The sequence below is a fragment of the Grampus griseus genome, assembly GCF_964374135.1.
Source record: "Grampus griseus genome assembly, chromosome: 2".
Taxonomy (NCBI): Eukaryota; Metazoa; Chordata; class Mammalia; order Artiodactyla; family Delphinidae; genus Grampus; species Grampus griseus.
This window is the reverse complement of record NC_139018.1, coordinates 33,293,800-33,319,537: the sequence shown is the minus strand read 5'-3', so window position 1 is coordinate 33,319,537 and position 25,738 is coordinate 33,293,800. Positions and strand designations below refer to the sequence as shown.

Genomic DNA, 25,738 nt, shown 5'->3' with positions numbered 1-25,738 from the left:
ACTCCACCCTGCCCTCGGGGAACTTCCCCATGAGGAGGGACCCCCTGCTCTGCTCTTCTGGGGTATCAGCATGCCCCTGGGCCATGGGAAGCCCCACATAGGCTGCCCCAGGCTCCACCTGCTCAGGTCTTGCTTGGAGGCATTTTTCAGGCAGCTGCGATGCGGGCAGCAAGCCCTGACTTTTCCAAAGGCTGCCTTTATCCTGTCCCAGTTTTGCTTCTCCTCCATCCAACTCATGAGAGGAGGGGTAGAGAGGGAGAGAAAAAATCCAATCATGCTCAAGAATCGTAGTTTCTGTTTTTCCCTCTGAACTTTCATGGCTTCAGCCAAAACACTGCACCCCTGCTCTCTGGGGGCTCAGAATCTCTGCCCTGTCACCTGGACCAGGCCACCTCCTCCCACGTAGACCCGCCAGCCCTTCGGGAAAGCTATGCTCCAGTAACATCGTCTCATCTCCTCCTCTTTCTGTAACTGGTCTCTGGCCTGCAGTAAGGTCACAGCTCTCCACCACCAACCAGAGCCCACATCCCTGATTCAGCGACTGAGGCAGGTGTTTAAGAGAGGCTGGGTGAGGGCCAGTGGAAGCCAAAGGAAATAACACTGGTCTGATTTGAGGCCTTGAGGAGTGAGTCACCCCTCAGCCCATCAACCCTCATGTTACACAATATCACACCCGCATTATTCATGAGTGATCATCTTCGGTTTACTAGACAGCAGAGCCCAACCAGGACTTCGGGAGCCTGAGCATGACTTATCGGTCTGCCGTGAGCTCAACGTCAAGTACACACCTTACCTCTATCCAAAAAATGAAGTGCAAGAGCACCGAGTCAAGGAGGCTCGTCCTCGGAGTATCTTCCTGAGGACTCTGGTCACCCCCGAGCAGTCAGTCCTGTATGTCACACCTTAGAAAAATGTTCCCTGTGGATGCAGTGAACGGGAAGGGTCCTGGGGGGAAGGTGGGGGCAGGCTGGCCAGTGTGGGCAGCATCCTGGCCCAGCCCTCCTTTGCCCACAGTCTTGGGCTGGCACCTCTGGCTGCACCCCGCATCCTGCATCCTATGGGATAGACCAACGTTATCTTTGTTTCTCACTCCGTCTATGCAGATCAAACTGAGGACCCACCGAATTGGAGTTGGAATCAGATAGTGGCTTTCCTTCACGTGGGGCAGAGGGGGACCTTTCTGGGCATAGTAGGATAACGCTGTGGCTGTAAATATGGCATTGGAGACCCAGAGACCTGGGTTCAAGTTCCAATTCCGCTGCACACCAGCTCAGCAAGTGACTTCACTTCTCTGAGCCTCAGCTTCCTCTCATAAAATGGGAGTAATAATAGCAACAACCTTGTAGAACTGTTGTTCTACTGAGTTTTTAATGACCTTGTGTTCATAAACGCCCAGCGCATAATAAGTGCTGCTTAAACGGTCCTGCCATCATGCTTCTCTTGTTGTTACTATTGTTACCACTATGACCACCATTCTCCTTGGGCCAAAGTTGTCTATCACATAAGGAGCCTTATTTATCGTCTTATTTATTTTTGCGTTCTCAGCACCAGGCACGCAGTAAGACACAGTAAATGGTGGTTACATTGAACTTCAGAAGGTGACGAGCCTCAGAGAGAAAGTTTGTCATGTGCAAAGGTCCTGTGTTGGGCAGGTAAATGGCACGTTTGAAGAAAATGCTGTAGAAAAAAAAATGCAAGTGTCAGCTGTAGGGGATAAACAGATGCCCTAACCAACCTTCCTACCCCATAATTTGCAACACGAGATCCCTGAAGCCTGGGGCCTTGGTACCTGCTCAGGGCCTTCCGCTTTCCTCCCTGGCTAGGAAACTTCCAACAGGACAGACATGCCTAAGGCCCCAGAGGAGTGGAAATATCCCGAGAGAAGATGCTGAGGCTTTTAGTGTGTAGTTGCCATAAAGAAAGAATCCCCCAAACCTGTCTGGGCAATTTGTACTTGGAACTGGATAACTAGGAAGCAGAGAAGGAAGTGGGGGAGGAAGCCCAGGAGGTGGGACTGTGGTTGTCAGGTGGGGAGGGGGGACTTTGTATACAAAGGCAAAGGCGATGATGGGGGGAGGCAGGGGCTCTGCCTTCCATGTGGCTCCTAAGCCCCGACCAACATGCCCACAATGCACGGGTACAGCCCAGTGCCACCAACGACACTAAAGGCTATCTCCCACCTCCACTCTTCTCTCCTCCCACCCTCCCATTCCCCCCCCCCTTCTGCTACAGCCTCCCTCATCTTAACCTATTCATCCTCCCAGGGATACTTGCGTTTAATAAAAAGAAGGGTCACAATGTGCCAAAGCAGGGGCTCCCTAACAGTTCCTTTTCTGGCCCTCAGAACACAAGGAGCAAGATTTCTGGCAGAGCCTGCTGGGGCCCTGTGGGACGGGACGGGGTCAGAGGAGACTGAAGGGCAATAGGAGCCAGACCCAAGGTGGGTCTCCCCAACTCTTCAGTTTATTTCAATATAATTTACAAGCAGTACAGTTCATCCATTTAAAAATACAGTTCTGGGCTCCCCTGGTGGCGCAGTGGTTGAGAGTCCGCCTGCCGATGCAGGGGACGTGGGTTCGTGCCCCGGTCCGGGAAGATACCACATGCCGCGGAGCGGCTGGGCCCGTGAGCCATGGCTGCTGAGCCTGCGTGTCCGGAGCCTGTGTTCCGCGACGGGAGAGGCCACAACAGTGAGAGGCCTGCGTACCACACACACACACACACACACACACACACACACAGACACAAATATATATATATATATATATATATATATATATATAGTTCTATCCGAACTTATGGTTACCAGGGAGAAGGGTGGTGGGGAGGGATAGACTGGGAGTTTAGGATTGACATGTTGTACACACCAATATATTTAGAAAACTCTGCTCAATACTCTGTAATAACCTAAGTGGGAAAAGAACTTGAAAAAGAATAGATACATGTATATGTATACCTGAATCACTTTGCTGTATACCTGAAACTAACACAGCATTGTTAATCAACTATACTCCAATATAAAATAAAAATTAAGAAAATTATAGTTCTATGAGTTTCAACATGTAACCACCACCACAATGAAGATACAGAACAGTTCCATCACCCCCGCACCAAAATTCTCCAGTGTTCTTTGTCGTCAACCCCTGCCCCCAGCCCCAGCCCCTGAAAACCACTCTTCAGTTTTTTCATCCCTGTGGTTTTGCCTTTCGTATAAACGGAATCATACAGTATGTAGCCCCCAGGGTCTGCCTTCTTTCACTTAGCCCAGAGCACTTGAGATTTAGCTGTGTTAGTACATGTACCAATAGTTCATTTCCATCGCTGAGTCACTAGTGTCCTCTATATGGGGCATAACAGTGTGTCTAGCCATTCAGCAATCCAAGGATATCGGCCTGTTCCCAGTTTTGAGCCATTATGAATAATACTATTATAAACTTTTGCATGCAGGTTTTTATATGGACATAAGTTTTCATTTCTCTTGGTAAATACCCAAGTGTGGGATTGCTGGGTCATAAGGGTATGGTTAACTTTACACCAAACTGCCAAACGTTGTCCAAAGTGAGCTGCACCATTTTGCATCCCCACCAGCAATTAATGAGTTCCAGTTGCTTCACATCCTCCCCAGTCCTGGGCATTGTCAGTTTTTTGTTTTTAGTGTATTTTTATTTTAGCTATTCTAAAAGGTATGTAGTGGTTTCTCATTATGATTTTAATTTAATGATTAATGATGCTAAACGTCTTTTCATGTGTTTATTTGCCATCCATGCTTCTTCTGTAGTGGTGCGTGTGTTCAAGTATTTGCCCATTTAAAAAACTGGACTGTTTTCTTGTCATCGAGTTTTTTTGTATATTCTAGATACAAGTCCTCTGTTAGATATAGGTTTTACAAACATCTTCTCCCGGTCTGTGCCTTACCTTTTCGTTTTCTTAACAGTGTCTTTTGAAAAAAAGAACTTTTTAATTTCGAGAAGCTCAATTTGTTGGCTTTTCCTTCCATGGATTTATTGTGCTTTTGGTGTCATGTAGAAGAAATCATTGCCTAACCTAAAGCACAAAGATTTTCTCCCATGTTTTCTTCTTTTACACTTTCAGGTTTTTTTCCTTTTATACTTTTGCTCGTGTTTCTGTCTTTTACACTTTTATGTTTTACATTTAGGCCTATGATTTATTTTGTGTTATAGGCCAAGGTTCTTTTTTTTCTTCTTCTTGCATACGAATGTCCATTCTCCATTGAATTCCCTTTGCACTTTGTCAAAAATTAACTGACTATGCCTGTGTGAGTATATTTCTGCACTCTCTATTGTGCTCCACTGTTATAACTGTCCATCCTTTCATCAATTCTCCTATCTTGATTACTCTAGTTTGATAGTGATTCTTAAAATCAGGGAATGTGAGTCCACCTAGTTGCACTGTGTTCCTGCAAGGCCCTCCTCTTTCCTGTGGTCTTTCAGGCCAGGAGGCAGAGGCTGGACAAAGCTCCAAGGCCCTGATGTGGCCTTGCCGGCCCTTGTGATGCAATCCCCACCGGCTCATCTCCTATCTCCCTGCCTGTAGGAATGACATTCTTATGTTCTCTGCTTTTACCCAGCAACGTCAGACCTCCGAGTCTTTGCCTGCACTGTGGCCTCTGCCTGGAAGGCCCTGCCTCTGCCCCCACCCCACCCCTTTTTCTTCTCCTGGTTAACTTGGATCATCCTTCAAGGCTCAGCTAAGGTATGCTCACCTTCAGGACACCTTCCCTGACTTCTGGGGCTGGCTGAGTGCCCAACACATTGTTTCCATGCTCCAGCCCCCAAGCCTCCCTCTATCCCATATTCAATCTGTAGACATGTAAGTGACGGTCTCTTCGTCTGCCACCAACTCTCCGGAGCACATAATATGTCTATTTTAGCAGGCTCCTCCTGGTGCCCAGCCCAGCACCTGGAACAACGTTGGTGCCAACACATGGCTCTTGAATGAACAGAATCAGTGGCACGTTCCTCAGGGCCCCATGTCAGTGACAATGGGAAGACACCAAGCTCACAGCCCAGCCTAGAGATGTGATCAGGTGTCCATCACTTTCTTCTCCTCCCCCCGGTGTTCTTGTCAGAGGCCTCGGAAGCCTCAGCTAGTAGGGAAGGATGTTCAGAAATTCTGGCTCCTGAGAGAAAAGGAATTTCCCCTAAAGATTTGGGATCTCATTAGGAATATCCAGGGGAACAAGTGTGACCTCCTCAAAAGGTTCCCATGTAAGCAATTCAGCTCAGTGGCTGGAGTGTGGACTGGAGTCAACTGCCCAGATCTGAATTCAGAGTACCCAAACCCACTGCTGCCTTACCTCTAGGGCAAGTTACTTCCCTTCTCTGTGCCTCAGTTTCCTCATCTGTAAAATGGGAACAATCAAAGTGCCTCTTCTTTGGGTTGCTGTAGGGATTAAATGAGTCAATATATATATAAATAAACATAGGTGCATACTTAAATATATACTTATTATGATAAATAGAACAAATACCCAATAAAGTTGGGTTGTCATCATTATTTGGGAATTGAGACACCCTTGATGTCACACTGCTGTCAAGAAAACATGTGAGCACAGCTTCTTCTCCCACCGGTAACCACCCACTTTGGGCAGAGGTCAAGGCCATCAGCTCCCCACTACAGCACTGCTGCTCCCAGAAGCCACATGCTGGGGAACAAGCCAGCAATGGGGACAGACTACTGCTGCCTCAGTGTCCCTGTGTACCACTCAGGTGACCAGCACTGTGGAAATCCCTACCTAATGAGGCCTGGGTGGGAGTTCAGACCTGGATGCCTTGGAGTCCTTGGACAGAGATGTGTCAGCTTCAAGGCCAGAGCAACTAGACCGTCTGCTATGCGAAAGGAAGCTCACTTGCAAGGGGACCCCGTGAGGCAGAGTGCTGTTTGCCCATAGGTTGGGTCCCCCTGAAAGAAGGGGTCAAGAAGCACCACTGACTTTATTCCAGGGCAGAGCACAGAAAACTGTCTGAAGATGAGGGACACTGAGGTTCAGAGGGAGGGAACCCCAGTGCATTCAGCCTTCCTCCCCGACCTCAGGCCACACACCTGGCTGTGCGCTCTACTCAGGATGGGACGTAACATTCACGAGAGCCCCAGTCAATGCAAAGGACCCTGTTTGCAAAGAGGAACGCAGCCTCTGGTTCTCGGAGAGCCTGCCCACCTCCTGCGCCTCTCACACCTGGGCCACTGGACATGGGTCTCCTCGTTGGCAGCCCCAGGAGGAAGCAGCTCCCTCCTCCTTGCCCCATTGGTCCTGGCTGGACCCCCTGGTCCCTCGGGCCCCTTTCCCCCCAGCACCGCCTCCCCAACCCCTGCAGATCTGAGGAGGGTGGTGGAGGTCTGGCAGACTGGGCACCTTGAAGTGCTGGCCAGGGAGGAGTGGGTGGACAGCGCCTTTGCCAGCGCCCTGGGGAAGAGGGCAGGGCATTCTCTGGAGTCCATTCAGCCGCTCGGCTATTTCCTGCCCGGTTCCAGCGCCCGCATGTTTCTCCTGCTCTTACTCAACCATTTCCTGTTTACTGCCTGTCTCCTGCCGCCTCCAAGCTCCAAGGCAGCAGCCAGCAGCCCAGCCAGAGCTCCCCGGATGGACGCCTGGACGCCTGGACAGACGAGGCCGGATGGCTGCTATCTGGGTGGTGGGTGATGCTCTGGTCTCTCCTTTCAGTCAGTTTAATCAACCCCAGGGCTAGATAGCGTGAGCCGGCTTCCCCAGGGTTAGGACATGGGCCTGGGAGGAAAAAGAGAACCCTTCCCCGGGAAGGTCATTAGTCATCCCCTCACAAGAAACAGCCATGTCCTCTACTAGCCTCTTCTTTCCTAGGGGCCCCCTTCTCCGTGGTTACCTGCCCAAAGAGTCTCTCCCACCCACCCCTACCTGTACACACCCACACAGTTCAGACAGACACAAGAGCCCCCGGGGTCCTTTTCACTTAAAAGGGTCCTCTGTGACACCGACACCCCGTAGGAGAAATTTTCGGGGGTGTTCTAATTACAGATTTGGGGGCAAAGACTTGGTCCCAGTCTCAGAACCCCCTCTTTCTACCTCTTTAACTTGGACAAATTAAGTAACCCATCTGGACTTCAGCTGGGTTTTTTTTTTTTTCAAAGAGTAATAATATTACCCATCTCGTAGGGCTATTGTGACAATGATATCATATCATCATATGTGAAAGTTCCTGGTACAAAGTAAGTACTTGATTCACGGTATTGACTACTATTATTATATAGAGATAAAAGAATAAAGGATTCCTTTACATATAGCATTTATTGAAAAACGGTAAGGAATCCCTTGCTTCCTTGCCCATCTGAAACCATGCGCTGACATGGAACAAAAGAAGGTAAGAGGTTTTCTCAGCATTTATACCCACTGGCTGTAGAAATTACCCCCAGCCCCAATTATGGAGGCGCGGGTGGGGGTGGACCCTGAGGAACAGGACCGGTCCTGCAGGGAGAACTGTGGCTCCACGCGACGATCCAAAGGCAGAGGAGGCTGCAGATGCGCCCTGAGAGCAAGCCATCCCTGGACACGTGGATGCCCACGTGAGGCCCCCTCTCAAACACGAGTCTCCCCACGCCAGCTGCCCCGGCCGCTTCTCTCTGCTTTCTCCACGCTGGCACTGTTGACACTTTGGCCAAGATAATCCTTTGTTGTAGGGACTGTTCTGTGCATTGCAAGACGTTTAGCAGTATCTCCAACTTCTACACAGTGAATGCCAGTAGCATCCCCCTGCCAGCTGTGACAACCAAAACTACCTCCAGACATTGCCAAATGCCCCGGGGCTGGGGGCTGGGGCAGTGAGAACCGCTGCTCTAAAGAAAGGCTATGGGCAGTAGAGAGGGGCCCCTTGGTCCTCCACAGGTCCATCCCCCATCTCCTTGCATTCTCCTGGGCCTTCCTCCCCACTCCCCACCCCCACCCCAGGACTGGCTGGCATGTCTCCCCCAGCATCCACTGGAAGAAGCAGTGCCCACTGCCTGGTGAATGAGCCACCCAAAGTCAGCCTCCAAGAGCGGGCAGCCCGCTGCATCTCGGGAAGGCAGCCTGGCCCAGCTGGTGGCAATTAGCGGATGGGCTGACTCAGCAAGAAAGGCCAACGCTGGGCCAGGGAGTGGTCAGCAGAGGAGCCTGGAGGCGAACGGAAGACTCCAGTGCCTCTGAGCTGAGCCAGGGGTGGCAGGCGTGAGGCAGAGGCAAGGCCACAGGTGGTGGGCATGGGCACTGACCTGGGCACCTTCTGTTTGGTCAGCAGCCCAGCCCTGGGGAGGCCACTGAGAGCTGACAGGGAGCTCAGGTCCCTGGCTGCTAGGCTCTGCCTCCCAAGGGCCCTGAAAATCCAGCCAGGCCGGACCCCAAACATTCAGTGAACCCAGGCTGGCCACCTTTGGATCCCCACAGGGGCCCAGGGGCACAAAGCTTCCACTGCAACAGGTTTTATAAGTTCCAGCAAAGAGACAGAAGAGAGCCCTAAGAAGAAGGTGTAGAGGAGGAAAGCAGCAGGCTTCACGGAGGAGGTGACTTTAGAGCCAGTTTTGTCAGATGAGGAGGAATTCGCCAGGCAGAGAAGCAAATGGAGGAAGGGCATTCAGGGAAAGGGTGCACAGTCCATGCACAGGCCAGGGCCACGCAAAGAAGAGGGAAAGGCCACAGCTCCGTGAGGCTGGTGTCGGACCCCTGGTGGACAGCACCAGGTTTAGCCCTTGGGCCATGGGGTAGAGGGTGGGGTGGGTCTGTGAGTCTCCCCCACGGGAGAGTGGCTGGTGGCCGTGTAGAGAACGGGCAGTCTGACTACGCCTCCCTCCTGCCCCATCTCACCACTGAAGTTCAAATCACCTTGATTCCAAAGTCAAGCTATCCTGGTGTGAGCGAGCTGGCCATTGCTCCTGCAAGAAACCAACCCCAAGTATACCCTGACCTTGGTCAGGTCCCTGGGGAAGAAACTGAGGCCCCCCCCCCTTGCCCTGCCCAGCAAGAGGACAAGGTACCATCATCTGATCCATGACCAGGGGCAGGAGGCAAGAAATGCAGTGTTTGAGACAGGGTCTGAACACCTTGCTGTCACTGAGTACTGATCACTCCCCGTGATCAGTGATGGGGGGTGCGTTTACTGTTCTCCCTCCTCATTTTACACTGGCCCACCGGGGCCACCCCCTTCCTCCAGACCATTTTGGAAAAAGTCACTCTTGTTGTAAGACCATCCCTCAATCACCCCAAGTCAGGTAGAAGATCAGAGAGAACGGGGGTACCCAGGGCCCAGCCCCTCCCTGCCCTGTTCCCGTGGGTCTGTCCTGTCCCACCCAGTCCCAGGAAAGGGCTGGAACAGTTTCCATTTCCAACATGTCTGGACCTCTCTCTTCTTGCCCAGGTAGCTCTTCTGGGAAAACCTAGCACAGCGGGGCGGACTTTTGGGGATTGGCAATCTTACATGTTGCTGAAGTACTCTTCTTTAGAGCACCTCAAAACCTCTTACAAGAAACAGGGGTTGTGCCAGCTGTGGGAGGACCCAGAGAAGGAGGGTCACGTGCCAAGTGGGTGGCACTTTTGACAGTGGAATGCATGGGCTAAAAGACTGGCTCCAAGGAAAGCAAAACAACACAAGCTGAAATTGCATCCCTAACACAAATTATCTGAGGTTAAAGCAGGATCTGCCTTTCTATGGAAATCTATACAGACCTAATAAGCACCGGGGGCGGGTTGCAGAGAGCAGGAAGAATAGAACTAGATGTGACACTCACTCTGCCTCCATCTGTCTTTCTCTGGTGACAAACTGCTGATGGTGCCTCTAACATGAAAATCTTCCTTCTGCGACTCTGCCCCAAGGCTTCCTTCTCCTCTTCTTCACCCAGCAAGGCCCAGATCCCCCACTTGATAGGAGACAGCCACTTTAGGCCACCTATTCTCTTTTTTTTTTTTTTTTTTTTTTCTTTTTTTGCGGTACGCGGGCCTCTCCCTGTTGTGGCCTCTCCCGTTGCGGAGCACAGGCTCCGGACGCGCAGGCTCAGCGGCCATGGCTCACGGGCCCAGCCGCTCCATGGCATGTGGGATCTTCCCGGACCGGGGCACGAACCTGTGTCCCCTGCATCGGCAGGCGGACTCTCAACCACTGCGCCACCAGGGAAGGCCGGCCACCTATCCTCTTGATGGTCACCTGTATATCCTACCTAAAAGACGAGGCCATTGCTTTGGAATGTCCTTCTGGTCATCTTTCCTTTCCCACAGACCCTCACCACCTCATGCTTAGCTCCCCACCGCATGGACCATTCCCACCAATCTTACATGCCATGACCACATTAACCATCCTAAAATACTGCTTTGATTGGTTACCCATCCTTGTCCAAAGCACATGGTCCAAAATCCCTACCAAGGTACTCAAGACCGTCCACAGACTGATCTTCCACCTCTGGTCCTTTCCAGCATGAAGTCTCTCCTATTTGTTTCACTGTCTGCTCACCACCACCCTGCGTGCCTCGAGCCTTCCTCCCTCTCTCCCCTTCTGGATCCTTCCCATCTATCCTTAGGAACCAGCTCTGCCAGGAAGTCTTCCCATCACAAGCCCCCTTCCACTGAGTCTGTTACCCAGGAGCTTGAGTTACCTCCTTGGGTTTAAATCCAGAACTCTCCCTTCTCCAAAGGCCTCACTATCTGTACTTCTCACTCTGTCCTTATTAACACACTGCCTGGGTTGTGAGCTGTCTCCTCAAAGAAATTGGGTTGTCAGATTTAGCGAATAAAAATACAGGACTCCCAGTTAAATCTGAATTTTAAATAAACAACAACAAAATTTTTTTAGTCTAGGTGTATTCCATGTAATATTGGGACACGCTAAAAATTTATTTGCTATTTATCTGAAATTCAAATTTAACTGGGCGCCCTGTATTTTCTCTGGCAACCCAAAAAGGAAAGCACGAGCCCTTGTCTGATGCTTTCCATCTCCCTTGGTGTTCGATACTCAGTGGCGTTCTTCAGGACCTGTATTATTGATTGATCCCTTCTATATTCAATAGGGAATTGCCGGCTCTCATCTGCTGTTGGCCCCAAGACCCAGAGTCCATTTAAATGCCTTTGGTCCAGTCTGAACATCTGTAACAAGTGCCAAGCAGGCCACCTATGAGACTACCTCCTCTTCTCCTTCCTCATTTTCCCTTTAAACATTCGTCCTCAAACCCGCACTGGCAGCAGATGGGTTCCAGGTAATAAAACGGAGTGTTTCTTGCTAACCAAAGGAGACAGACGCTCTGGAGCCAATCTGCCTGATTTCAAAGCTCAGATCGTCTGCATAATGGCTGTGAAGCCCCGAGCAACGATTTAGCAGCTGTGAATCAGGGATAATAATACTGCTTACTTTAGAGGGTTGCAGTGGGAATTAAATGAGATAGTGCATGGATATTGGTGAGTACTCTTACTTACGTGGAAGGCACTCAACAAACGTGAGCTGACATTGTCAGTGGTTATCTGATGCTGTGCATGGCTGTTGGCATCAGCAATCTCCTTTCATTAGCTGCTAAGCTGTCGGAGTGAAACCCACAGCGAGGGTCATGGGTGAATGGGCACAAGCAACAGAACTGTGGTAGTCACAGGGGCAGGGTGATCCAGGGAGAAAGGACTTCCCCCCTTAGGTGAGGGGGGTAAGAGTTACAGTGGCTTCCTTAGTCTAAGAGTACAGTCTGGCCCCACTTCTCCAATTACATTGCAAACCGTTACCCTCCTTTTTGAAGTCCCCTAAAGAATGGGTCTCACATCTTTAAAAGCGTGGTGAGAGATGCCGTCTTCTGTGATGAAATGGCTGTCAGGCTCCAGACCCTACCAGATGTGGACAGAGGAAGAACCACCACTGGCCTCCTTAGGACTCTAAGGGGGACCATCAGGGCCTTGGGGAGACAACTCCCACACCCAGATCTTTCCATGGCCTGCCACCCAGCCCTCAGCCTCCTAGACCTCCGACTCTCCTGAACCTCAGCATGGCTGGGGTACCCTGGGCTTTTGGAGAGACTCTACATCAATTCAACAAATACGAAACCCCAAAGGATCAATTTGTTGAGTGACAACTCTTTGAATTCACTGAATTCACTAATTTCACAAAAACTTCTTGAATATTCTCAATATGTTTTTCTTAACAGCAATTTAAGAAATATTCAGTTTGTCCAAAGCTCGGAGACCTAGAATGATATAGTGTTCTCAGAAATATGCTCTTCTTATGAATACATTTTTAAAAAATATGTTATTTAATGAAAATTTTTCTCATGAAGCAATCTACTCCAGAAGAATCTATTGAATTGAATAGAATATATTCCTGATGCAGAGTTCCTAACGCATTCACAGGCAGAACGAATCAGATGTTCGTGGAGAACATTTTCATTGAATATATTCCAGAAGAGTATTGTTTAAAACAATTTTGGTAAACCGACAAATTTGGTAAATTCAAAGAATTGGCTAATTGATTCCTGAGTACCTTGGCTTTCAAGAATCAGCCTGCTTCTCATGAGAGAAAATCAACTTGTCTCTCTTGTCATTTATTTACAGTTTGTTTCTGAGAACCTCTAGAACAGTGGTTCTCAAACATGAATGTGCATTAGCATTGGCTGAACTGCTGATTCTTGGATTACAGCCCCAGGGGTTCTTGTTCTAAGTTGGGCAGGGACCGGGAATCAGCATGTATACTATGATTCCAAGGTCACTCAGATGCCAGTAGACCCCACGCCTCACTTTAAGAATCAATTTTAGGGTGATGGGGAAATGGCTAATCTTGAAGAGTTACTATGATATTCTAAGACAGGATTTTTTTTTCTTTTTTTAGAGTGCTGTAAAATTACATCTAACATTAACACTCGGTTTATAAAATAATAAAATCCCTAGTATCCCACCATTCTAACACAATTAACTTTTTTGCAAACAACCTTCAATATGAATACATATTACCAGAATGTACATACTTACTTCCATTCTACCTTGTCCTTTTACTACCATATAAGAAACATTTCCCACCATTCTGCAAAGGCATTATCACTATCATTTCTAATGGTTGTGTAATGTACCACCTACAGATTTGCTATCATTTATTCAACTCGTCCTCCAATCTTTTATATCTCCGTTGTGCTAAGTTGTTTGCAATTTTTAGCAGCAGCGAACATCTTCAAATGTGCAGTTTTGGGTTTCTGTTGAATAATTTCCTTACAATTCACTTCCAGGACTGGTACTAGTGGTGTGGTGGGAACCTACAGTCATTCCCTGCAGTGAGAACAGAGTAGAAATAAGGTCCAAAGGCCATTCCTAGGATGACATGAAACGTGAATATTGTAATCCTCCACTGAGTCACTCTCATGGAGCCCTAGGAATAAGGATCACAGTTAGTTTTACAGATCAATTTAAGGTCAGGTCCTTGAAGAAGCTGGACAAGTAGGGGTTCTGAGTTTCTTACAGCATCAATACATAGTGTAGCATGTATTGTGAAGTCCTGAGACACTGTAGGTCCTTAATGAGTCCAATCTTCGATGCATAATAAAGATACTCGCAGCCTGGCATAATTGAATTGCACCATTGATACTCCTTGCCACACCACCCAAAGCATCTAAGTAACATTGTCCTGCTGAGTTCTAAGACCTTGGGAAGGGTGGAGGGAGCCAACACCCTCAATTCCCACTCGGCCCTGCCCCCAGCTATTTCGCCAGTGGAAGTTGGAAATGGAGGTCTGTATGTACTGAAGACCATTAGCCAACTCTCACTTCCTATTTAGAGCTGATGTTGTGACAGGGTGCTGAGGAACGAGGGAAAACCAGGAGGAACAATCTGGTTGCTCTCCAGATGTGTAACATAAAGTTATTCTGATTTTGCTTCCATGCACACAGGATCTCTGTCTTACTGACGCCTTAGGAAGTACTCAACAAAGAGTTGTTGACTGAGTAAATGAATAGATGGCCTTTGCCTAGCCTCCTGGACCCCTCAGGCTCCCTGTCCCCCAGGCTGCCTCTCCTTGATGTGCTCTGTAGGGAGCACTCTCACTACAGCCTTTGCTGCAGCCAACACCTGGGATGCGGGCAGCTGTGTCTCCATCCTGGGCAGTGCTGACCTTGGCTTTATTTATCTCTCTCATCTGACCTCTTGGAAGCTGTCAACAGGGCTCACTCTCCGCAGGACAAAAGGCAGGCAGATGAGGGCATTGAAGCACAGACTACGTGCAGGATGTTTATTAGCTGGTTGACCACTCTAGCGGCTATGAAGCCTCCTTTTGTAAGGCATCATGGGAACATCCTCTGCCTAGAAACTGGAGCCCGGGTTCTTCTTCCCCAGCCGTCTTCTCCATCTCTCGTCAGCCTGCTTGAGTTTTCCTCCCTGGCTGTCCAAGCAACATCTCTCGGCAGGTCTCCACATCCTCTTCTGAGATCCAGCTACCCCAGCTAAGAAGTCAGCTTGTAAACTCAGAACCAAGGAAGTCCTTCCTTTCTCTGTTCTCGGCCTCCTCCCAGGCCTAGCCTCTCTATGAGCCTCACCTGAGCACCTAAAGCCCCCTATCTCATTTTACAACAGTCAGGAATAGATGTTAAAGGCGGAGTCTTGGTCCCACCAATCGCAGACCATACATTCATGTGGGGACCACAGGGGGGAAGCCACCTGCATCCCCCCTCCACTTCCCCTTCCTATAATTCTGAATCTCACATAAAAAGTAGAGAGGGATGCTTCCTGTCCCAGCCCAGCTGTCAAGAGATGAGCTAGAGAGGGCTGCCTCCATCCAGTTGGCCCAGGTTGAGGCCCAGACAATCAGACACCTCTTAGTTCCCACGCTCAGGCAGCAGGCCTGAAGCAGAACTGGTTTCATAATCTCACCTCTGCCAGTGCTTTTTGCATAATGATCTGCCTTTTGGTTCCCACATCACAATCATAGTATTTATCTATGCAAAACAGCACCTCATTAAAAAAAAAAAAAGGAACACACCACCATTGGCCCAACCCTTCATTAGAGTATAATGCACAAGTCCTGGGCACACCTAGGGTGGAACCAGCACCCAGACTGGTCTGGTTGTAGGCTTCTAGGCCTCCCTGGTGTTCCTCATACTAGCTCTGCCCCCACCCTCTCCTCATTCCCCGTGAGTGAGCTGGGCTGCTCCCCAAATCTGTGCAGTGACAAATGACAGAGGAGCCCTTTGGGACCAAGAGATGGGTCCCCGGGGGAATCCCTACCTCCAAGAGGCCTTTGCCTCCAAAATGTTATTTCTAAACCCCTTTCTATTGTTTTCAGCCTAATTTGTATAATATTTGCTGACTACTGACTTTTTTTTACTTTTGTTTCTCATTAGAATCAAAACTCCATGAGAACAGGAACCATGTTACACTTTTTAGGGCTTAAACCTAAAGCCCTAGAGTGCTTGGCACATAGTAGGACCTCATTAAATATTTCTGGGATGCCTGATTCCATTTTTGACTTCATAATAATAAATTCCATGATTGTTTCTCTGCCAAACTATTCCCCGTACACCACCCCCTTTTGTTTCCTTAAACAATTCTTTCAATCCTTAATGCCCCAGGTCTTGGAAATAATAGTTAAAACGCCTTCCTTTTGAACAATAATGTTATGCTTTTTGTATTGTTAGAATGATTTCAATTCAGTGTGCAATATTTAAGATATACAGAAAGGAAATCAAGAAAAACAGAACACCCCTGTTCTCACCAACAAAACCCCCCAAAGCATTACTAGTACAGCTGAAGCCCCCAGGCTATCCTGACACCATCAGCCCCTTCCCCTTCCTCCCCTTTAGAGAAAAACCTATATCCCAAATTTGGTGACCATCTGATCTGTTTTACAGTCTATATATTAGGTTTGCCATCAGATAAAAGACTAACACTATTTTTCCTCTGAAGCTATTTTTTTCTTGTTGTTTGGGCTTAGGGGACAATCTGGACAGGACAGGGCACAGTATGTACTGCAAGCCAGGGTCAGACATGTGTTCTCAGCTCCACGCCTGTGCCACACCTGCTCTGCGTCCCAGTTTATCTGTAAAATGGCCCTAATAATACGTGTCTCTTCCCCACTCCTCACAGTGTGCAGATGAGTGAGGTAAATGGTAAGCTGTGACAAAGTGAGAGGCGGGCATGGGCATATATACACTACCAAACGTAAACTAGATAGCTAGTGGGAAGCAGCCGCATAGCACAGGGAGATCAGCTCCGTGCTTTGTGACCACCTAGAGGGGTGGGATAGGGAGGGTGGGAGGGAGATGCAAGAGGGAGGGGATATGGGGATATATGTATATGTATAGCTGATTCACTTTGTCATAAAGCAGAAACTAACACACCATTGTAAAGCAATTATACTGCAATAAAGAGGTTAAAAAATAAAATTTTAAAAAATTAAAAAAAGAAAACTGTAGTTTTATTAAACTGTTTTCTACTTACTATTTGCTAGAATGAGATATTTTATTAAGGAAAATAAAGTTCAATAAACGATTTTGAAATTTAAAAAAAAAAAAGTAAAGTGCTTAGAGCCTCAATCAAGGAAGAGAGCACTAGATAACCCCGAAGACGGCAGGCAGCACACGAAGCCGCAGCAGGTACCCAAAGCAGATTTCTCACACCGGAGAAGGGCGGGCTGAGTGCGTTTTCCCTCCAGTGCCCAGGCCCACAATGCAGCCACCTTCTCACTACCCAGACAGCTCAGCCTCGTCTCCATGGGGAGGCCTCCAATCAATGCTGTGTCATGAGACAGTGTCACCTTCTGGCCACGGGGGACTCATTGCATCAGCAGAATTGGCAATGTCTTGCCCACACTGCATCTGGATCTTTCCCATCTCCCTTCTTGCCTTGTGTGAACCGCAGCTATACCACCTTCACAGCAAGCTCCTAAGGGATGGAGGGGATCAGGCCAGCTATACTCCAGGAGGAACAGAGGAAGTCCCAGCAGAGCCACCCTAGCAGCGGCAGTGTCTGTGAGATCTGTGTGATTGCACCAAGGAAGTAGGCCAAGGGGGCCATAAAGTTGAAGACTCCCTGCTCCCGGGACCCCAAGAGAGAAACAAATAAAAAACACAAAGTCGGGGCTTCCCTGGTAGCGCAGTGGTTGAGAGTCTGCCTGCTAATTCAGGGGACACGGGTTAGAGTCCTGGTCTGGGAGAATCCCACGTGCCGCGGAGCAACTGGGCCCGTGAGCCGCAACTACTGAGCCTGCGCGTCTGGAGCCTGTGCTCCACAACAAGAGAGACCGCGACACGCACCGCGATGAAGAGTGGCCCCCGCTTGCCACAACTAGAGAAAGCCCTCGCACAGAAATGAAGACCCAGCACAGCCAAAATAAATAAATTAATTTAAAAAAAAAGAGAGACAAACTCATTCAAACAACACCCATTAATGATAAAAACCCTTAGCAGTTCATTGCAGCTCTATTTACAATAGCCCAGAGATGGAAACAACCTAAGTGTCCATCATCGGATGAATGGATAAAGAAGATGTGGCACATATATACAATGGAATATTACTCAGCCATAAAAAGAAACGAAATTGAGCTATTTGTAATGAGGTGGATAGACCTAGAGTCTGTCATACAGAGTGAAGTAAGTCAGAAAGAGAGAGACAAATACCGTATGCTAACACATATATATGGAATTTAAGAAAAAAAAAATGTCATGAAAAACCTAGGGGTGAAACAGGAATAAAGACACAGACTTACTAGAGAATGGACTTGAGGCTATGGGGAGGGGGAGGTGTAAACGGTGACAAAGCGAGAAAGAGGCATGGACATATATACACTACCAAACGTAAGGTAGATAGCTAGTGGGAAGCAGCCGCATAGCACAGGGAGATCAGCTCGGTGCTTTGTGACTGCCTGGAGGGGTGGGATAGGGAGGGTGGGAGGGAGAGAGATGCAAGCGGGAAGAGATATGGGAACATATGTATATATATAACTGATTCATTTTGTTGTGAAGCTGAAACTAAAAAAAAAACAAAACAAAACAACAACAACAAAAAAAACCCTTAGCAAACCAGGAACAGAAATAACCTTCCTTAACCTGACAAGGGGCATCTCCCTAAACCACACACACACTTGGACTTACTGGGGACCCTTTAAAAAACACAAAAAAACCCCACAAAGTCAACATCAAAATACAAACATAAAAAACAGCTCATCTCCACGTATGGCCATCTACCCACATTCGCACCAGAGGGCTTCAAGTGTGGGAATCACATAGGGAGAAGCAAAGCAATATTGTCCGGCTGGTCCACGAGGCTCCAGAAGGCTCACAACATGAGGCAGGATGGTCAGAGGACAGAGGCCATAGACTGAGGTTTGCCCAAGGCACCGGCACTTGACTGACCACGGGAGGCCTCCGAGGTCATGTGATGATATGGTGGAAGACAGGGGCAAGGCGGGTAGGTAAAAGAGTTTACTAACACAGATGTTATCTATGATACAGAAGAAGTCACTGTCATCGGAAAATATTCCCACATGTGCTAAGTGCTTTCAGCACTCCAGCGAGAGAGGTGAGTCAGAGGGCTGACGTTGCAGACAAGAGCAAGTGTGGGAGCAGCAGTGGCTCCCACCCTTGAATCTTCAGGATTCACTGCCAATTCCAGGTACCCATCCTGTGGCTAGTATTCCAGACAGCCCTCGGGACCGACAGTTCTCCTCGAAAAACCCCAAAGACGTGCGCTGGTGGGAGAACCGGAGGCTTGGAACTCCAACGTGGGGTGTCACACGTGGCTGCAGATGAAGACTGAGGGGGCTGGGACTGGGAAGCAAATGCCACTGTTGGGGACTTTCCTGGGGGAAGAAAGAATCCTGGGCTAGAGAGCTGAGTTCTAGACCTAGCTCAGCCACTTACTATCTGTGTGACCTCGGGTGAGTCATTCCATCTCTCGGGGCCTCAGTTTCCTCATTTGCAACACAAGGGGATTGGGCTGAATTACCTCTAAAGTCCCATCACGTTTACATCCTAGGACAGTATCAAAGGTCAGGGAAGAGACCAACACTGGAGTCTTCCTAGATGTAATGCTCAGAGCCACCTGAATAGAATGGAGTGTCGAATTAGTACTTGTATTTGGGAAGTAGCAGAACAAGCTGTACAGCCCTGCTTCCCACAGCCACACGCAGCACCTGAGCTCATTGCCCTGATGGTCAGAGTATGAGCCAGTGGACTCCAAGTTGGGCAACCCGATTCTGGGTCTAGCGCTTCTGCTGGCTGCGACGTCAGGCAAGACGTTTGTCTTTTGGCCGTGCCTATTTCCTCATCTCTAATCATCTCTGCCTCCTCCTTGCCCCGGGAGGAAGCTGTGAGAATTCACTGAGTAACGTACATAAAGCACTTAGCTTGCAAAGAGACAAGAGTCCCGGATAAACATAAGATGATGATGGTGGTTGTAACAGCTGCTTGATTACCTTAACTCTTCCCCAGCCCTTCATTTGCTGATGCCGGAAACTAACCTGTCTGTGAGTCACCATCGTCTTATTCTCAAGGTCGGTTCAGAGAATTCCCCTTGAGCATCAAGTTCATGCCTAGCTTCATGGCCAAGTGACAAGACATCAAAGAACAAGGCTGAGAAAACATGATGCCAAATCTCCCTAACGCCTGATTTCACTTTGCTTTTTACCCACTCGACTGTACATTTCATAAAGACAGGGACAACTGGGCCACCATGTTGCCTAAGTGCAGCATTCAGCTGGCACTCAATAAATGAATGAATGAATGAAAGGCACAGACTGCCCAGATGAGATTTTGGTCAAAGGAAGGAAACTAATATTTTTTAATGCCCACGCTATGCCAAGAGCATTTTCTATTTTTATTTTGTTTGCTCCTCTCCACAGCCCGATGGAATCAAAATTATTCTCCCACTTTATGGTTGGGCAAACTGAGCCTTGAGCATGAAGTAGTTCACCAATGTCTCACACTCTGTCAGTTGTAGGCGTAGCTTTTAAACCCCCAGGACTGTCTGGCTGGATTCCAGCACAGAGCCTTCAATGAGCTTGGGAAGCAGGCAACCCCCTTGAATGAGGATAAGCTGAGACGCCTTCTTCAACGGGTGTTTGAACTGGACCAGCCAAGCAAACAAGTACGTATGACTCAGCCAGGCCCAGACAACCCTCAGTCCTACAGGGCTTGGCTTGGTCTGTCACGGACCAGCAGGGTAACAGCATGGGAATGGTGTTGTCTGTGGGCAGTAGGAGGGCCTTACCAATGCGGCCTCTTAGGCAACACATGCTGGTTGAGAAAGAACCCAGGTTTCAGGAGGTTCTCAACCTTTCAGGGGAGCTGATGGAGCTTGGGCTGCCCCTCCTCTCTTCCTTTTTGCCTATTTTTACCCCCACCCTCCCATCACATACATACACCCCAAATCCCTGATACAAGGTCTCGCCCCACAAATACACAGACACACAACATAGTTCTCTTTCACCAGTGAAACTCCCTGGATCCCAGAAGCCTGGTAAGAACTGACAAGCAGGAACACAGGCAATACTAGTGACCTCAAGAACACTGAGTCTTCACTCACCACTGCCTGCTGGGACATTTATGTGTACATACGGTACAGGCATGGCTGCCCTGCCCCAAGGACTGACCCAGGCTCAGCCCCTCTGTTCCTGAGCTCTGTTGACCCTCACTCGTCCCTTGATATAGGAGCAATGATCTCTGGTCTGATAGCAGAAGGGACTTGTGCTTTGAAACGCCTGCAGTGGGCTTGCTGCAGTGAGCAGTCTTTAGAAAAGCCCAGGGGGAGAAGCGTTTACTCAGGCCTTCAGCACTTGTGAAGGAACTACTGGAGGTCGAGAGGCGCTTTCAGCTGAATATCTCTCCCAAGGTGTGGTGACTATCTCACCTGCGGCCCCATAACGGCCAGGTGCCCTGTCAATCAGCCAGCGCTCAAGGCTTCCCTAACTGCTGCCCAGCGTAGGGGGATGGGACTGGGTGAGATCATAAGATTCCTCTTGCTCTCGCCAGAGACCCACCTGAGTCAGCTCTTCCAACCCCTCAGAGACGGGGGCTCCTTGATTAGGAAAATTTGACCCGAGATTTGCTCACGAAGACCTACAGAATAACTTCACTAATCAGGAAGCCCAGAGCAAAGACTTGTTCTTAAATGTGCGAGACTACGTCCCAGCTCTGCCGATTCCTGCTGCATTCATTCGCTAGGGCTGCCATAACAAAATCCCACAGAATTCAACATATTTCCAAATTTACTCAGGCCTGTGGCACTCGTAAAGGAATTACTGAGAGCTGACCATAATCTGCGTGGCTTCAACAACAGAAATGTATTTTCTCATACTTCTGGAGGCTGGAAGTTCAAGATCAAGGTGTCGGCAGGCTCCTTCCGAGGCCTCTCTCCTTGGCTTGCGGATGGCTAACTCCTTGCTGTGTCCTCACATGGTCTCTGTGCGTGTCCCCCACCCCTAGCACCCCAGACGGCCCCCTCCCCGCCCCGTGTCTGAGTGTCCAAATTTCCTTTTCCTATATAGACACCGGTCAGATTGGATTAGGGCCCAACCTAATGGCCTCATTTTAACTAAATTACCTCTTTAAAGGCCCTATCTCCAAATATAGTCACATTCTGAGGTAGTGAGGAGTTAGGACTATTCTGGACACCGTTCAGCCCGTAATACCTGCCTTGGCCAAATCATGTTCCCATTTTGGGCCTTTATTTTCCTCTCTTGGAACCCATTTCCAGGCCAGCAGGCTTTCTGAGGAAGACAGTATGGTTGTAGGCCTCAAGGAAGAGCTGGGTAAGAAATGCCAAGGGCAGAGTGGGAAGCAGTAAAGAGCTCTCTGTGAGCTGTCCTTGAAAGGCTAGAGGCATCTGCAGAAAAACAAGCCGCAGCTAGAGACCCTCTTCCCTTTGGAATTCCCTCGCCTTACGTCCAAAGGCATTGTTTGTAGATTTTGATTTAGACACTTCCAGGTGAACTCAGGCCTCTGTCAGTTAAAAAAGGAGACACATTTCTGTCTCTGTAAAATATCTTATGCTTCTATTTCTTTTATTATTAATTTTTTTCTAGGCCTCAGCAGTAAAGAATTGTTATCATACTATTCTATTCATGGTGTCACCATGCTCCCTGCATTCCCCCCACCCCAATAGCCACTATACTAATGTGTTTCTAGATAGCCTTTGATATGCATACTTCCTTGTAAAATAGCTGACAGTATTTTGTGGGGAGTTCTATTTTTAATTTACAAATGGCATGTTCTAAGTAGCATTTGACTACCTGCTTTTTTTTTCCAGCTCTAAGATAATTGTATAACATAATATGTGCATGTAGTTCCCTACTTCTAAGAGCTGTGAATATCCCATAGTATGTGCCCACCACAGTTAACTCATCCACTCCCTTGGTGATGGACAACTAGGCTGCCACAAACCAGGCTGAAGTGAATATCCTAATGACCTGTGCAAGAATTGCTCTTAGCGAGAATCCCAGGAGGGGATTCTGCGACCCAGGTGGACACACCCTCACGGCGCTGAGCCCTTCCAGACTGCTCTCTGGGATGGTTGGACCAAACGGATCTATTTAATAAGGAGCTCAGTATAGTGCTATTAACTTTATTAGCTATTAACAAAAGAATTCTATGCTGGGACATCAGGATTTAACCCAGCTCTGCCACAGGCTGGCCATGGGGTCTTATGAAAGTTACATCACCTGTCTGGGTCTCAGGGTTCTCTCCTGCCAAATGAGTGTTCCAGACAGAGCTCCAAGGCCAAGTCTAGCCCCTCGTGGGAATGCACCCTGGGGAGAGCAGTAGATTGGAGGAGGAACAACATTGGACCCTAAGTCCTGGCTTTGGAAACCTTAGCAAATTACTGAAGAAGACGGTTTCCTCACCTTTAATTTGGGAATACATATGTAACAGGAGTTCTCTGCCAATTAAATGAAATGCTGTACATAGAGTACTTGGCACTTTGAGATGTTCAAGCAAATCAGCTCTCTTCTTTCTCTTCTTAACCCACACCTCTTCCCCTGTTTTGTTTTGGTTTGGTTTTAGTTGAAGAATTCACCTCTGCTGTTCTCTCTCTCTCAGGTGTAAATACACACAGTAGAGTGCATTAATCTCTTTTTAATAACAGCTTTACTGAGATACAATTCACATACCATAAAACTCACCCTTTTAAAGTGTGCAATGCAGTGGTTTCTACTATATTCACAGAATTGTGCAACCATCACCACTATTTAATTTAAGAACATTTTCATTCCTCCAAAAATACTGTACCCATCAGTCGTCACTCCCCATTGCCTTCTCCCCCTAACCCCTGGCAACCATTAATCTACTTTCTGTCTACCATTCTGGACATCTCATACAAATGGAATCACTCCATACGTGGCCTTTTATGACCAGCTTCTTTCACTTAGCATGTTTTCAAAGGTCATGCATATTGCAGCGTGTATCAATACTTTATTCCTTTTTATCCTAGAAAAATCCACTCTGTAGACAGACCGCATTTTGTTTATCCGTTTGTCAGCTTATGAACGTTTGGGTTGTTACCACTTTTTGGCTATCATGCATAATGCTGCTATGAACATTCATATACAGATTTTTATGTGGACATATGTTTTCAATTCTCTTGGATATGTACCTACAAGTAGAATCACTGGCCATGTGGTAACTCCATGTTTACCTTTGTGAGGAACGGCCAAACTGTTTTCTAAAAAATCTCTCTGCAATCCCAGCAACCATGCATGAAGACTCCAGTTCTTCCCCATCCCCCCCAACACTTGTTATTGTTTTTTTTGTTTTAGCCTTCCTCGCGGTGGTGAATGAAGTGGTATCCCACTGTGGTTCTGAAGTGCACTAATCTTAAATGAACAGCTGGATGGATTTTTGCAAATGTATACACCTATAAAACCACCACACAAGGGACTTCCCTGGCGGTCCAGTGGTTAAGACTCTGAGCCTCCAGTGCTTCCACGGAACGGGACACGGTTTCGATCCCTGGTCGGGAAACTAAGATTCCCACATGCTGTGCGGTGCAGCCTAAAAATTAAAAAAAAAAAAAAAAAAAAAAAAATCACCACCCAGACTGAGATATAGAACATTTCCCTCGTCCCACCTCCCAGTCACTATCCCCCTACCCAGAGTAATCACAGCTCTGCAACACCGTAGATTAGTTTTTCTGTTCTTGAGCTTTATATAAATGGAATCATAAAGAATATACTCTTTGGGGTATGGCTTCTTTCATTCAAAAAATGTTGTGGTATCAGTTGTTTCAGCTGTTTGTCCTTTTTTATTTCTGTGTGGTATTCCATTGTATGAATATGCTGCAATCTATTTATCCATTCTCCTATTAGTAGACATTTATGTTGGTTCCAATTTGGGGTTATCATGAGTAAAACTTCAAAAACAGTCTTGTACATCTCTTTTGGAAGACATATGAACTCATTTCTCTTGGGTATATCCCTAGGAGTGGGATTGCTGAATCATGGGGTAGTTTTAGCTTTAGTAGATGTTGCCAGTTTTCCAAAGTGGTTGCACCAACTTATACTCCCACCAGCAGTGCATGAGAGTTCCAAGTTGCTCTCCACCCTCACCAGTATTTGAACACGTCAGGCTTTTTAAATTTTAGCCATTCTGATGAATGTGTAATGGTATCTCCTGGTGGTTTTAATTTGCACTAATCACATTGGGCCCTTTGTTCATTGCCTTTAGTCTGAAATTTAGCTAAAAGAATCTGATAGCTAATACTTACCTCTCCTTGGTGATTGCTGGAAGAGCTGAAGAATTGGCTCCCCCATCAAGGGTGAGGTCTTTATATCCCAGATCCTTGATCACACTCTACTAATTAAAGTGAACCCTGATATAAAATGAGTTGGTGTGAATTTATTCATTTTTAAAATATTTATTTATTTATTTAATTTATCTTTTTGGCTGAGTCAGATTTTAGTTGCAGTATGTGGGATCTTTCGTTGCGGTGCTCGGGCCTCTTTCTAGCTGTGACATGCAGGTTTCTCTCTCTAGTTGTGGCACGCGAGCTCCAGAGCATGTGGGCTCTGCAGTTTGAGGCACACAGGCTCTCTTGCTGAGGCGTGCGGGCTCAGTAGTTGTGGCGGGTGGGTTCAGTTGCCCCGCGGCCTGTGGGATCTTAGTTCCCCGACCAGGGATCGAACCCACGTCCCCTGCATTGGAAGGTGGATTCTTTACAACTGGACCACCAGGGAAGTCCCTATTCATTTTTGAATAACCAGTATTTTACTTCCAGCTCCTAGAACTCTCTTGCAACATATCCTGAGTCCAAGAGAGATGGAGAAAGAGTATTCTTAAAGAAAAAAACAAAAATCAACCAAACTTCAAGGCCAAGATTTAACCATGTTTAAACAAAAGAACTTTCCACTTAAAAGTTAAAGTCAGATCTAGTATGTAATAGATGTTTAGGCTAGTGGCGTTTTTCAATAGAAGGCTTTTTAATTATTTATGATAGCTTAATGAAAGGAGCACTTGAAAGAGAGTCGGTTATTTTTCAAAGACAGTTTACTCTGTCTTCAAGTTGGGTAAGAATTTCAGGAGATTCCTTAGGATATTCATATCGTCCAGGACTTGGGAAGGATATGGAATTGTGGGTGATTGGGAGGTTGCTGAGAGAATTGCCGAGGCAGTTGGTGAAAGGAGCAGTCCAACTACAGACAGCTTCTGCAGCGTCCACCACCCAGGACTGTGGTAAGATGCCCAGGTCCTTTGGATGGAGGAATTTCAGAGACACAGAGGTATGAGGCAAGACATGGCGTTCCCAGCCCCTCCACACTAGGTCCCATCTAAACAGGACCTTCCTCTC

The 25,738-nt window shown here is 47.8% G+C and overlaps 1 long non-coding RNA gene across 2 annotated transcripts in view; it reads right to left on the bottom strand.

Annotated features, from left to right (window-relative positions):
- Positions 1–1,528: 1,528 nt before the first annotated feature.
- LOC309817872 overlaps positions 1,529–25,738 on the bottom strand; it is an 84,992-nt gene continuing 60,782 nt past the window's right edge. For both annotated transcript variants that reach the window (XR_014296279.1, XR_014296280.1), the window contains exons 3-4: positions 5,318–5,403; positions 1,529–1,677 (exon numbers count right to left, since the gene is read on the bottom strand). This is a non-coding gene — a long non-coding RNA (uncharacterized lncRNA). The remainder of the gene's footprint in view (positions 1,678–5,317; positions 5,404–25,738) is intronic.